The sequence below is a fragment of the Pelodiscus sinensis genome, chromosome 13 (assembly GCF_049634645.1).
Source record: "Pelodiscus sinensis isolate JC-2024 chromosome 13, ASM4963464v1, whole genome shotgun sequence".
Taxonomy (NCBI): Eukaryota; Metazoa; Chordata; order Testudines; family Trionychidae; genus Pelodiscus; species Pelodiscus sinensis.
The window spans coordinates 24,093,607-24,106,460 of NC_134723.1; the positions used below are offsets into that span (position 1 = coordinate 24,093,607).

The window sequence follows — 12,854 nt, forward strand, 5'->3', positions numbered from 1 at the left end:
CCTCATGACAGGACCAAATACTGTCTAGATCATCCCTGATAGACATTTATCTAACCTACTCTTATATATCTCCAGAGATGGAGATTCTACAACCTCCCTGGGCAATTTATTCCAGTGTCTGACTACCCTGACAGTTAGGAACTTTTTCCTAATGTCCAACCTAAACCTCCCTTGCTGCAGTTTAAGCCCATTGCTTCTTATTCTATTATCAGAAGCCAAGATGAACACGTTTTCTCCCTCTTCCTTATGACACCCTTTTAGATATCTGAAAACTGCTATCATGTCCCCCCTCAATCTTCTCTTTTCTAAACTAAACAAACCCAATTCCTTCAGTCCTCCCTCATAGGTCAGAATTGAAGGCTGTGGGATTATCTCTTTAATCTCACTTCATGCAATCTTGTCCTTCAATGGCTTTATGTACAGTAAAAGAGTAATACTTCAGATAGTAAAGCTGTTTCTAGCAGAATGGTCTGCTACTGCTATTAAGCTGTTCTCATTTTGCTTCTCACCCAATACTTTTTGCTCCTGGAGTTCAGCAGAAAGACCTGGAATTTATAGTGCATCTGGATTGTAACAGACACATTAAAAGTGTAAATGAAATTCAAATGCATTTCATGCAGCCACTGATCTTTCTGCTTTTATCAGGAGGTGCTGAACAGGAAGCCCCATCAAAAGCAGTTCTATCATTGACACAAGGAATGCCTAATTCAATACAGAAAGCATTTTAACCCTTTGCCTGTTCTACTATTACTTCTAATCTGATGCTAAAGTGCATTTGCACCCTTTGGGGAAACCAGGACTGCAAGCCCGAGGAGAAACATTGCAGATACACCATCTATTACACCATATGCCCCTCGAGCAAGAGCCCCAAGACATAACAAGCTAAAATCATAATTAATACTCCGTGTCAGATTGCCAGATGTTAAGTGATGCGATTTGTAAATTTAAAGCATCTATGTGTCAACTCTCTCAATTTCAGAAAAGGAAAAAAAGAAGCTCTGTGCCTTTAAAGCAACATCTTTTAATTCTAACATCAGTTAGGATCAACTTCATCTCTTGGTAATTAAGATTACTCTGCTGGAATATGTATTATTCTTTCCTGATTTTAGACAGATGATAAATGGAGCAGAGGCCAGTGCTTACCTCCCACACAGCTGATTCCCTTCTTCCCCTCCTACAAGGATTTTGACAACACGGAAACCAGGCCACAGTTTCTTCTGCAAAACCATGTTGTGGTTAACCACACGTTCTACAGATACATTCCAGTTCTGAGAACAAGAAGACACAACAAATCCTTGCTCATATGTTATCTCTTTCTTCTGTCTCCAGCATTCTGTTGCTAGTACTTTGGAGAAAACAACCATGAGAAAATGGGGCCGCTCCATTCCCATCCAACCAAAGGTCTGCTAGAACAGCCTGACATTAATTAAATAGACTAAAGCTTCCTTGTCTTGCAAAGAACTGAACCCAATCATGCAGGAGCATGAGCAGCTATGAGAGGCACCATGGGCTAGCTATACCAAGCACAAACCCCATCTGAACTCAGAGAATTGAGTCACTACTTGCTTCCTCCTCCCCTTCCCTTACTTCTCATAACCCCGTGGAATGCCAGAGTTGACAGGGACACCACTGGCAATCTATTTACTGGGTCCTTACTAGACCTGCTAAATCAAACCCTGGAAGATCAATTTTCAGAGCATCAATCTCAGAGTAAGTGTAGTCCTGGCCTCAATGTATCCTGTAGTAAGATGTCTGGCAAAAGCAGCATTTGGAAATACGATAAATGTGCAGCAAGACATTTTGCTAGAACAGAATTCATAAAACAAATAACCTACTACATGTAAGTCAGCTCTGAAGAATCTGGATAAAAGTTGATCAGATGGAATCTTCTCCAGATCATGAATTATAAAAGCTAAATTACCCCGTAAGACCCTACAACCAATAATCTCATATTTTCAAGGTGCTCTACTGATTAATCCTGATGCTATGCCTCTGATGGTTACAGACCAGAGAAATGCTGAGGTTAAGCCAAAAGAAACTGTGTCAGTTCTGGGATTCAATTTGAGGGCATCCGGAATTCTAGTCCCCTTCTCAGGCCACTAGCCCACATTTCTCTCTCTCACTACAGTACTAAAATATAAAAGCCTGTACTATTTATACAGAAATTAGTACCTGAAGTGCAAGAGGTTGCCATAGTACCTAAGCATATTCTAAAAGTAGAGATTATACCACATAGATCAGTCCTGGGCAAAATACAGCCCATGGACCGGATCCAGCCTGCCAAGCCACCGGATCTGGCCCGTGGATGCAGCAGGGAGCTCCAAGCATGTCACAACCCAAATTCCTGCATCCCAGTCCAGTGCCCAGGTCACAACCGCCTCCTTCACCCAAATTCCCTTCCAGACCCCACCTTCCTCCCTGAATCCCAATCCCTTACTCCAAGCTCCCTTCTGCACCCAGCCTCCACCCCAGACCCTGCACTTCCTCCATTAATACCATGGAAGAGTGTGGTCCTTGACCAGCTACCAAATTCTTGGAGTGCCCCTCCCCCCATAAAAAATTATTGCCCACCCCTGACATGGATAGTAGTCGTGTCAGAAGGAACTAGATTTATTTTTTGAGATTTTCAAGGTATTTAGGCCAAATATTTTCTAAAGAGTTCATTCATGTTTGGGTAACTAGTCTGATAAGAATGAAGGTTCATTGTTCTGACATATCATCTCCCAAATCTTAGAATTAACCATGGATTCTCATGGCCTCTGAAAATGTAGGCCTATGGCATCTCAAGTTAGATGAGCAAGACTCTTTTAAAAATGTTGTCCTTGTGTCCCTACAAAGCAGACCAGATCTCACTCTTGTAAAGGGTCATGCTCAGGTAGTTTATGCCCCAAACTTAGGAAACATGTTTTTTTTTAATTTATAAATCTGAATAATGAAAAAATTAATACCGTTAAGACTGATTGGAAAACAGTTCAGTGTGCTATACCCCCCATTTCTTTCAGCAAACTGAGGGTAGGGAGTCAGAAGATTAGAAAAAGGTTCTGCAAGGTGGGAAAATGAGGACAGACATGAGGAATAAGTTGAAAAAAGGGATTTCCCACATTCATTCAATTTGACCCCATCCAAAACAATTAGAAATAGCTAGCGATGGACCTGAACCTAGTGGTTTGGTTCCAAAACCCACATCTGTCTTTCCGCAAAGCTTGAGTGCATTTTTGTCTGTGGTTTGTTATAAGCCTGTGGTTCGTTATAGACCTGTGGTATAATCATGTGCTAATTTCAGGACTCTGCCTAACATCTGAAGATGACTGAGCTTGCAATTATGTAATGTTTTCTCTCTCAAGTGTCTCCTTAAAATGCAGCTCTTCCATGATGCCTCAACAGTGCTATGATTGCTGCTTTTTACCCTAATCATAATCATCTCATTTTGCCTCATATTTTGTTCTGTCTGCTTGTTGTATCCACCTGTGTCTTATACTTAGATTATTAGCTCTTCAGGATAGATATTGTCTTTTCATTGTGTGTACAGTGCCTCACAAAATGGGGTCTCCATCACTGATTAGCTTTTAGGTCCTACATATAATAGTAATAATAAACAGTTCAGAGCAGAAAGTTCACCATTCATAACTTCAGCAAATAAACAGATGGTTTGTGCTGAGCGGGGAATGGGAGTAGGGAGCAGGTGAAAGAGTCCCCAGATCTCTTGAACATTTCTGGAAAGAAAAATTAAAACAGCTGAACTAGTGTTGGCATCTCTCCTTCAATTCTCCCTTTCTCCCAAACTTGCTAAGCAGTTCTTCAAAGGCCCCTGGAGAGATGGCATCACATTGTATCACCTGGAAGAAAAGTGACCGAAACTCTTAGGTGACTTCTTTGACTAGGAAAAGGAGAAAATAACCACCAATAAAATCCCATATCCCCAGATAAGAGAGTATAAATGGACAATGTGTGGAATCCATATCACCTAGCACAGATGCAAACCAGAACTCCCAACACCCACTTAGGATAGTGAATACTCACAGCAACATGAACACCTCCACACAGCTTTTCTGACTGACATTTCAGACAAGAAATAAGCTAACACCCTTTCTCTAATGCTTTAATCACAGTACATGCTGTATCACTGTTTTGCCTACCAGCACCACTGAGCCCACCCATTGCATTTTCTTACTAGTTTGCTGAAGGGGAAGCAGGGGAAATAAATTGTCCTTCTAAGTGTTTTCGTACAGCCAGACTTTTAAAGTTCACTGTTGCACAGAATTCAAGTCTCAAATGTCTAATTCTGGCAACTGATGTCTAGTAGGTAGAATGTCCTTTCCTACACCATTTGTGCCAGCCGCCTTGTAGAAGAATTTGGGGAACCATGCCAATGTACTCTGTGGTAGCATCACATCTACCAATGCTGCTTTGCTTATACAAAACCATCTGTTGAAACTTTATTATATTAAGTGCCTTTTACAAATTAATTAGTCACAACTCACAATACGCCTGTGAGATAGGCAAATATCCCTGTCAAGGCTGTTCCCCACTTACGCATTCCAAGGGTATGTCTACACAGCAGCGTTATTTCAGAATAACAAACGTTATTCCAAAATAACAAAGAGTTCATCTACACTACAATGTGGACCTGGAGGACTTCTTACTCTGCCTCCTGCAGCCCTCATTTTATGAGGAGTATGGGAAGTTGAAGGAAGAGTGTTCTTCCTTTGACTTCCTGCTGTGTAGACAGTGCCTAAAGCCGAATTAAGCGATTGCGACTTAAGTTACGCAATTGACGTAGCTAAAGTTGTGTAGCTTAATTTGACGTTAGCTCTGCTGTATAGACGTACCCCGAGTGAAAAAGGTGGGGGTCCACAAGAGACTTTAAAAATACCCTGCCACTAAAGGTTTGTGTCGAAACTCCAAGGTCAGAGATTCCCTGGCCTTGGATTAGCATTGCTGCCACCATCTCATTGCAAAACCCTTTGAGAACCCAGGAAGGCACACTTGCGAATTTCTTCCTAGAGGGTACCTTCAAGCTCTTTTAACACTTCTTCTGTGTCAGTCCCCGCAATACACGAAGTTCAAATGGGATGCCGGAAAGAGTGAGACCACAACTCGGGGTTGTAAAAAGAAAAACTGATTTTATTTGAATGATGACTCTGACACCTAATGACTGAGAACTCAGTCACATACGCGGGTGTCAGACAATCATCAGAATAAAAAATAAGCAAATTACCAGACAATACAAAACAATTCCCTGAGGCTTTTCTAAATCACAATAATTCTCAATAACTGCCCAGGGGTTAGGAACAGTTGAATTAACACTGATATTGTTCATAAAGCTAACTATTTACACTATTTTATACAAAAGAACAGTTAAAACCTTAACAACAACTATTTGTAAACTAACACAATGACTCTTTAACCACTGTCACTTGACAGGCAATAAGGGCAACTGAAAAATCAATCAGGATAGGGATAATGGTGGGGGAGGGATGTTATACCAGTTCTGGAGACAGCAGGAACACAAGTACCAGCCACATGCTCATAAACTGTCTCCACTCGGGTCGACCAACTCAGAGTACGCTCAGTAAGACTTGAGAGCGGGGGGCGCACGGCGTCTGGGTGATCAGGCCAGGCGTTCACACGATGCGATGCCCCACTCAGGCGGGGTTCGGCTGCCTGTTTTATTGCCCGGTCACTTATCACCTCATTGGTTGATCTTTGCCGCAGTGGGTGGAGTAAGCAAGCCTGACCACGAGTCAGTCCATTGGCTGATCTTTACTGCAGTGGATGGAGCGAGCAGGGGAAGATAATTATTCTGTATGCCCTTATATGGAAAGCGGTCCACCTCACAGACATAGCCCCCTATACCAGCCCTTGGGGTGTAACAGGCTATGGCTCACCTGCGACGGGCAGCCATTTCTGTTGTTCTGTCTCGGACATTCTGGAGAGAGTTTAAAAACTGCAATTTCTCTTAGTAGTTTGGCCTTGCAGTCTTAGACACGTGCACACAGAACCTCCTGCCTTCTAGGACACAATAATCAGATCATGGTCTTTAAAATCCTTCCCTCGAATTAACTGGTACTCCTCATTACATGAGGAGTACCAGTTAATTCAAGGCAAGGGTTTCCAATTGAAATACCATGTCTACAAGCTGCAAGTAAAATCGGGCGACCGGCATTTTAAAATGGCGACCGGCCGTGAATATGCTAATCAAGCGTGGGATATTTAAATCCTGTGCTTGATTTGCAACTTCGATATGCTTCATTTGCCTCCCTAGTTTGAACTAGGGGGCAAGTGTAGACATACCCTTACAATGTAAGTGGGTAGTTGCATGCGTTCAGCACAGAAAAGTCCAAAGAAAATAAAAAATAAAGAATCTAAGCTGATCACATCTGACTAAACATTGCCTGTTCCACTCACATCTCTGTTGTTTCAAGAGTTAGTCCTTCTCTAGGCATGGATGTTGCTGGATTCTCTATCCCTGCTCCCTGGCTTAATTCATGTCCTTCCAGGCTCTGCTCTGGTAACACAACAGGAACAGGAAGGTCACTGCTTCCGTTTCAAAAGCCAACACTCTGTTTCCATTGGCTCTCCTAGCCTCCTGCCAACTCACTTTCTGCTTCCCTAGCATTCCTGGGTTCTTTAGGAATCATTGTCTATGGCAAGACAGTTAGAGTTAAGTCTCAAGAGTTAACTGCTATGAAAATACTTTAGTTAACTGAATGGTTGGAATGTCCAGAAAAGGGTATTATCCCTCCCTATCCCACATCCATTCTTCACAATCCCTAATTTAAAAGGTGGAGAAACTGAGGCATAGAGGTGTTATGATTCACCCAAACTCACAGAGCAAGTTATTGTCAGATCAAGTTTAGAATTTAAGTATTCTGACTCCGATCCTTATGCTTAAAGCACTACACAGCACTTCCTCACCTATTAACCTTTTACACATTAGAACACACGAGAGTTTGGAAATCAAAAGAAGTATGCTACATGTGCAACAAAATGCATCTAATATGTATTATGTAATTACAGTAGTATCTTTAATATAGTCAGCTTATAGGTGAGATATGATCATATTAGTTCATGTGAACGTAACCCTTTCCATCTGTGTGTTTAGAGATATTTAATTTTAGACACGTATTATTATATGACTTGGTGTATAGTATAACATATTTAATATCTATTATCTACATTGAAAAACTTTGCCTTTGTGTGGTACAACACAATACATCCTTGTGTGTCACATATACATAAACATAGATTGCCCTGCCTGAAATGCTTGTAAGGCAGACCACCCACAAAGGTAACTTGTACAAAATATATGGCATTCTCTAAGCCAGAGTCTTTTCTGTTGCTGAGCTCTGAATGGTGAATGGATACCAGGGAGCTAGGCATGGTTCCCTGAATTTCAGGTCTAGTCTGCACTTGTCCCCTTTTACTGGTGGGATGGCAGCTGATGCAGCAGCCTTATGCTAGCACAGTCTTCTCTTCCATGGGATGCCCTGCTAGCCAGTTGTAGTCAGATTTCATTTGTGAACCTGGACCTCTATGTCCATAAAACACATAATGCTCTTTCCACCTGAGCTCATAGCCTTCTGCAGGACAAGACAAGTACACATCTATCAACTGAACAGAAGGTGCACCAGCATGCACTAGTGCCCTTTAGAGGGCTGGAGGATTAAATATTTAGGATCTAATGTGAAAGGTGCCTTTTAATTTTGCAGGTGCCATTTTGTATGTGAAATTGATTGCATGTGTGATTTTATTTATTTATATTTCTGCTGAAGTAGTGCTTGAGAATCTTATGCAAGGATCAGGGGCGCACTGACTATAAGACACTCTGCAAACAACTAACACAAACACTGTCCCTGCTCCAGACAGTTCACAATCAGCATTTTTGACAACACAAAACACGAAAAGAATCAGATGATTGGGGGGCAGAAGGATAAAACAACACTAAGTTGTTAAGTGATAAGACTATTGAATTATATGATTTGTGGGCACAATCATTTTATTAGGTAGCCAAAATCTATCATTTGAACCCACAAATTGCCTATTCTGGGGAACTATATTATAGTACTAGAGGCAGAGTTGTGACCCTATAAAAATGTAGTCTCTGTCTCAATGCCGATGAAATTTCATTGCAAACAAAAAAATGAAGTGGACTCAGTTTAAACAGAGGGCTCAGAAATGGGGCAAGACAAGCTAGAGCAAGAGCAAGAGAGAGAAAGATAAAGGCAGAATATAAGCATAGTTGCATCGTCCTGAGATCAGATGCTGCTCCATATACTGAGGTTCCAAAGAATCCAACCATAGATCCATAAACCACACACACAGCAACGCAGACTGTGGAATTATGGTGGGTTTATATAATATGTTAGTTTCATGTTCATATAAAACATTTTTGGTGTCAGCTTTTCCTTGTGAATTCTTAGTGCTGTCTGTATTGTGTGAACAGATTGCCAGGCATCATATTCAGAAGAGCTTAATTTACCTCAACCAGAGAAGGGGGAAAAAATCACTTGCGTCCTATAAAAACAAACATCACATTTAGACATGTGAGTGCAAATGACTTCAATGCATCAGAGTTGTGCCGCACTGTCTGGATACTGTATGGAGAGTTTATGCTCTTGCCAGTTCTCTTATCTTGTGCCTGAGAACTGCAACAGCCTTACCTGCTCATATCAAATAAACACCCTCCTTCTCCTTCATAGGCCTCCTACATGCCCTCTTCTTCAAGCCGCCCTTTTCCTCATCATCCAAACACCTGTTTTCTTTTGTCTTGTGCGCTCTTATCTGATTTACATTGTGAGCTTGTAGATAGGGCAGAGGGTCCTGTGGTTACACACTGGATAGGGACTCTGAAGATCTTGATCCAGTTCCAGCACTGTCATGGACTCCCAGTCTGAATTTGAGCAAGTCACATCATTTCTCGCTGCCTCGGTTTCCTATCTGTAGCATGGAATTACTAATGCTGCCTTTCTCTCAGACTTTGTGTCTCTCGTCTGTTCACATTAAAAGCTTCTCAGAACCAAGATTGTGCCTTATTGAGTAACTGTACAGCATGTAGCTGACTGAGTTCCCCAGTTTGGTTGAGGCCTCTTGGCTCTATATAATCCAAATAATAGAAGGGATCTCCTGAGCCTCTTCAGAGATGGCTGGATGGTAAGAGAAGTGATTCCTGTATATAGAATCATAGGACTAGATGTAACCTCGAAAGGTCATCCAGTCTGGTCCCTTGCACTCATGGCAGGATTAACTATTATCTAGACCAGGGGTCTCAAACTCAAATTACCGTAAGGCCAGTGCCAGTTCTCTAATCCTCCTAAAGTCATAACCCCTGCATTGTGGCCTGGACACTGCCTGGGGGGAGAGAAGGAGGATGTGGCTCTGTGCACTGCTGCTTCCCCACAGCCCACAAACCCCTGCCCACTGGGCTGGAGCTGCAACTGCAAGCACCAGGAAGCACCATTGTGTGCATCTCCGGCCTGCAGGCTCAATCCCCACAGCTCCCATTAGCCAGGAATTGTGGCCAATGAGAAATGTGGGGGGATGATGCCTGCAGGTGAATGCAGGCCAGGCAGTGTGCAGGACCCCCTGTCTTCCTCCTCCCTTCCCCAGGGCCTACACTACCAAAGGGGAGCTGCCCCTGTAAGTGCCCTGCACCCCAGCCCCCTGCACTAGGCCTCAGCCCCTTCATGTACCCCACCTCCAGCCCAGACCCCTCACTCCTAACACAGTCTCCTGCCCTAACCCCAACTCTCACCCAGATCCCACCCCTTCCCCCTTCCCTGAGCCCCCTCCCACACCTAAACTTGCACAGACTCCACGCTCCCATCCCAATCTCCTGCCCTGAGCCCCCTCTTGCATCCAAACTCCCTCCCAGACCCTGCACCCCCCCCTTGTCCCCTGTCCTGAGCCCCCTCCTGCACTCCAAGCCCTTTCTCCCCAGCTTGGAGCCCCCTTCTATGCCCCTAAAGCCTTATCCCCTGCCCCACCCCAGAGCCCGCACCCCCAGTCAAAGCCCTCACTCCCACCTCCTACACCCAACCCCCTGTCTCAACCCACTGCCCCTTCCCTCATTTTGTCCCCACTCTGAAGCCTATCAAGTCCTAATAAATCTAATAGTCCCAGGTCCCCAGAAGAATTAATCCAGTCCTGCCTGGGTAACACAGTTACTTAACCTCTGGTGTAGACAGTGTTAAGTCAATGGAAGAATTCTCCCATCAACATAGGTACTGCATCTCAGGGAAGTGCCATACCCGTGCCACTGGGAGAAGCTCTTCTGTCAGCATAGGTGCATCTTCGCTCAAGCGCTAGAGCATCATATCTGTGCTGCTTCAGCTAGACAAGCCCTATATGTTTTGACCATGCTAATTTTCTTAAATGACAGAGCTAATTCCAGCTATTCCATTGGGAAATTATCTCACAATTTAGTACATCTTATTAGAAAGTTTTCCATTATGTATTCAGTCTGAACTTTCCTTTTCTTCCTTTCCATACTTCACTAGAGTGTAATACTTGCTAAGCATACTGTTTAATGGATTGTTTTACTGGAAGTTTTAGAGGAAATATTAAGACTAAGAGCTGCTAGACATTATTCTCTCACACAATCATTAATACCATTAAGGAGATTCATAAAATGGCTCTTGTGAGATCTTACGCCAAGTTAATTTGTTTTCTTTATTTAATGAATTTTTATAGGAAAGATTTCATATCATAAGGACATTCATCAATTAATCTTGTTCAATTAAATAAATATTGTGCTGTGATTTTATTTGTACTGTTAGATTATTCCTCCAATATGTCATTTATCTTTATTGCATTTTCAAAATAGTTGAAAAATAGGAAAGAAAATGGCTTGCTGTTTAAATGATCACGATAAATGAACTTTGTACAACCGAGTATTAGTTTATGAGCCCTGGGGAAGAACATAGCCTTAATTGTGTCTTGTTAAAATTGGCTATTTAAATATTAAAGCCTTATAACTTGTTCTCCCTATATGATTAATCTCCTATTTTCTGATGCGCTGGCTCTTTTATGCTCTGATCATATAAATAGTTTATACAGCGGATCTCATTCTCCACTCGGTACATCCATGTGAAATGAGGAAAAGCTCTATGGCAAGCAATAAAAATTTTACTGTCCTAAAACTGGTGTAAGTGAAAGGAGAATTGAGCTCCTCTGTATTTATTTTAAATAATCCTTTTGGGGAAGAGAGGAGAGAAAAATGTCAGAATATTGTTTTCTTTCCATTACAAGTCATCAAACCTGCACTTTCGCACCTATGTCTGATAAACGGACACAGCAGCTTTCAGAATACTTATTTAGTGACATTTTCCCCTAGCTTTTTGAGGCATCTGTAATGAACACAGTTTATGCTTCACTTCAAGGAATCAGGGCAGCTGATGCAGATCATAATGGCAAAAACAGCAGCAACAACGGGGCCCTGGGTGTGCTAGACATGTCAAGCGGCTTAATGAATTGTGTTCATTTTTAATTGAGGCATTAAACATTAATAACAAATAATGATTTTTCTTCTTCCCTCCCAAAATGGGAAAAATGGGAAAAGGCCATTAAAACAAAGGGATAGAGGAACCCTAAGGGATGATCATACATAGTACTGGTATAAATATCATGGAGTGTTGTGGCATATTTATTAGAGCATAAGTTTTTGTGGGCAGCAGCTCACTTTGTTTTATCACATTTGGAAGTGGGCCACATCCATCCTGATTGAATTAGCCTCATTCACACTGATGTAACACTCCCATCACTGTATGCATGCATAAACCCTTGCCCTCTAAATCTTTCACTTCGTGCATCTGATGAAGGGTGTTAGTCTTTTGGGTGCTAAGGGCTCCTTGTTGTTTTTGCTAAATATTATCTTGTGTGAAATAAATATCATGGTGGGAGAAAATTTTTTTAAAGTATTCCAAAGTATAATGGGATGGAACCGAGCCTACAGGTAATTACAGACTGAGTGTCCTCAGCAAAGAAGACTGTGAAGATACATCTACATTGCACAGTTATTTCGGAATCAGCTATTCCGGAATAGTTATTCTGAAATAGCTTATTTTGAAATAGCACGTCTACACTGCAGGGAAACCTCAAAATTAATCCAAGGCAGGCTTCCCTAAAGTAGACATGCTATCTCAATTTAGAGCCCCAGGAGGAATAACTTAGAATGGCCCTGGTGAGGGGCTATTTCAAAACAGCAGAAGTGGAGCATCTACGCAGCCCCTATTCTGAAATAACTATTTCGGAATAGACATTATTCTTCATAGAATGAGGTTTACAGAAGTCAGAATAAACCATTCGTTATTTCGAAATTATTTCAAAATTGCTGAATTTCTGTGTAGATGCTCACATAGTTATTCTGAAATAACTTTGCTGTGTAGACACACCCTTGAGAATGAAAACAGCGGTGGGGAAACCCCCATCTGTTGTGATATTTAGAACTAGCTGGGACAAAGCACAAGTCTATCAGAGGCTAATGTGAAAAATGACCAATAAGGTCTACTCTTTTCTATCCCCAGTTTTTACATTTCTGTGAGCCAGTTTACAAGTACAAGCGCAAGATCAGGCTAGTAGTCCCTCTTGTCAAGTTTCCTGTCCTCTTCACAACAATGCCAAGAAGCAGGTGCTTCAGAAGAAGGTGTAAAATCCATGTAATCATTAATCATGAATAAACTACCTGTAGGGGAAGTTTCTTCCTGATCACAATGAGTTGTTAATGGCTGTTTTATGTCCTGCATCGTGAGGGTTAGAATTAGATCGTATTTTGCAAATTAACCCTTTCATTTCTGTGCTAAAATAAAACCACAATGTCCCAAATGGTTAAGACTAAGCTTGGAAATACTAGATCT

General features: G+C 41.9%; 1 protein-coding gene across 10 annotated transcripts in view; it reads left to right on the forward strand.

Moving 5' to 3' along the window:
• ARHGEF9 (Cdc42 guanine nucleotide exchange factor 9) overlaps positions 1-12,854 on the forward strand; it is a 419,582-nt gene that overhangs the window by 383,748 nt on the left and 22,980 nt on the right. The window lies entirely within an intron of this gene.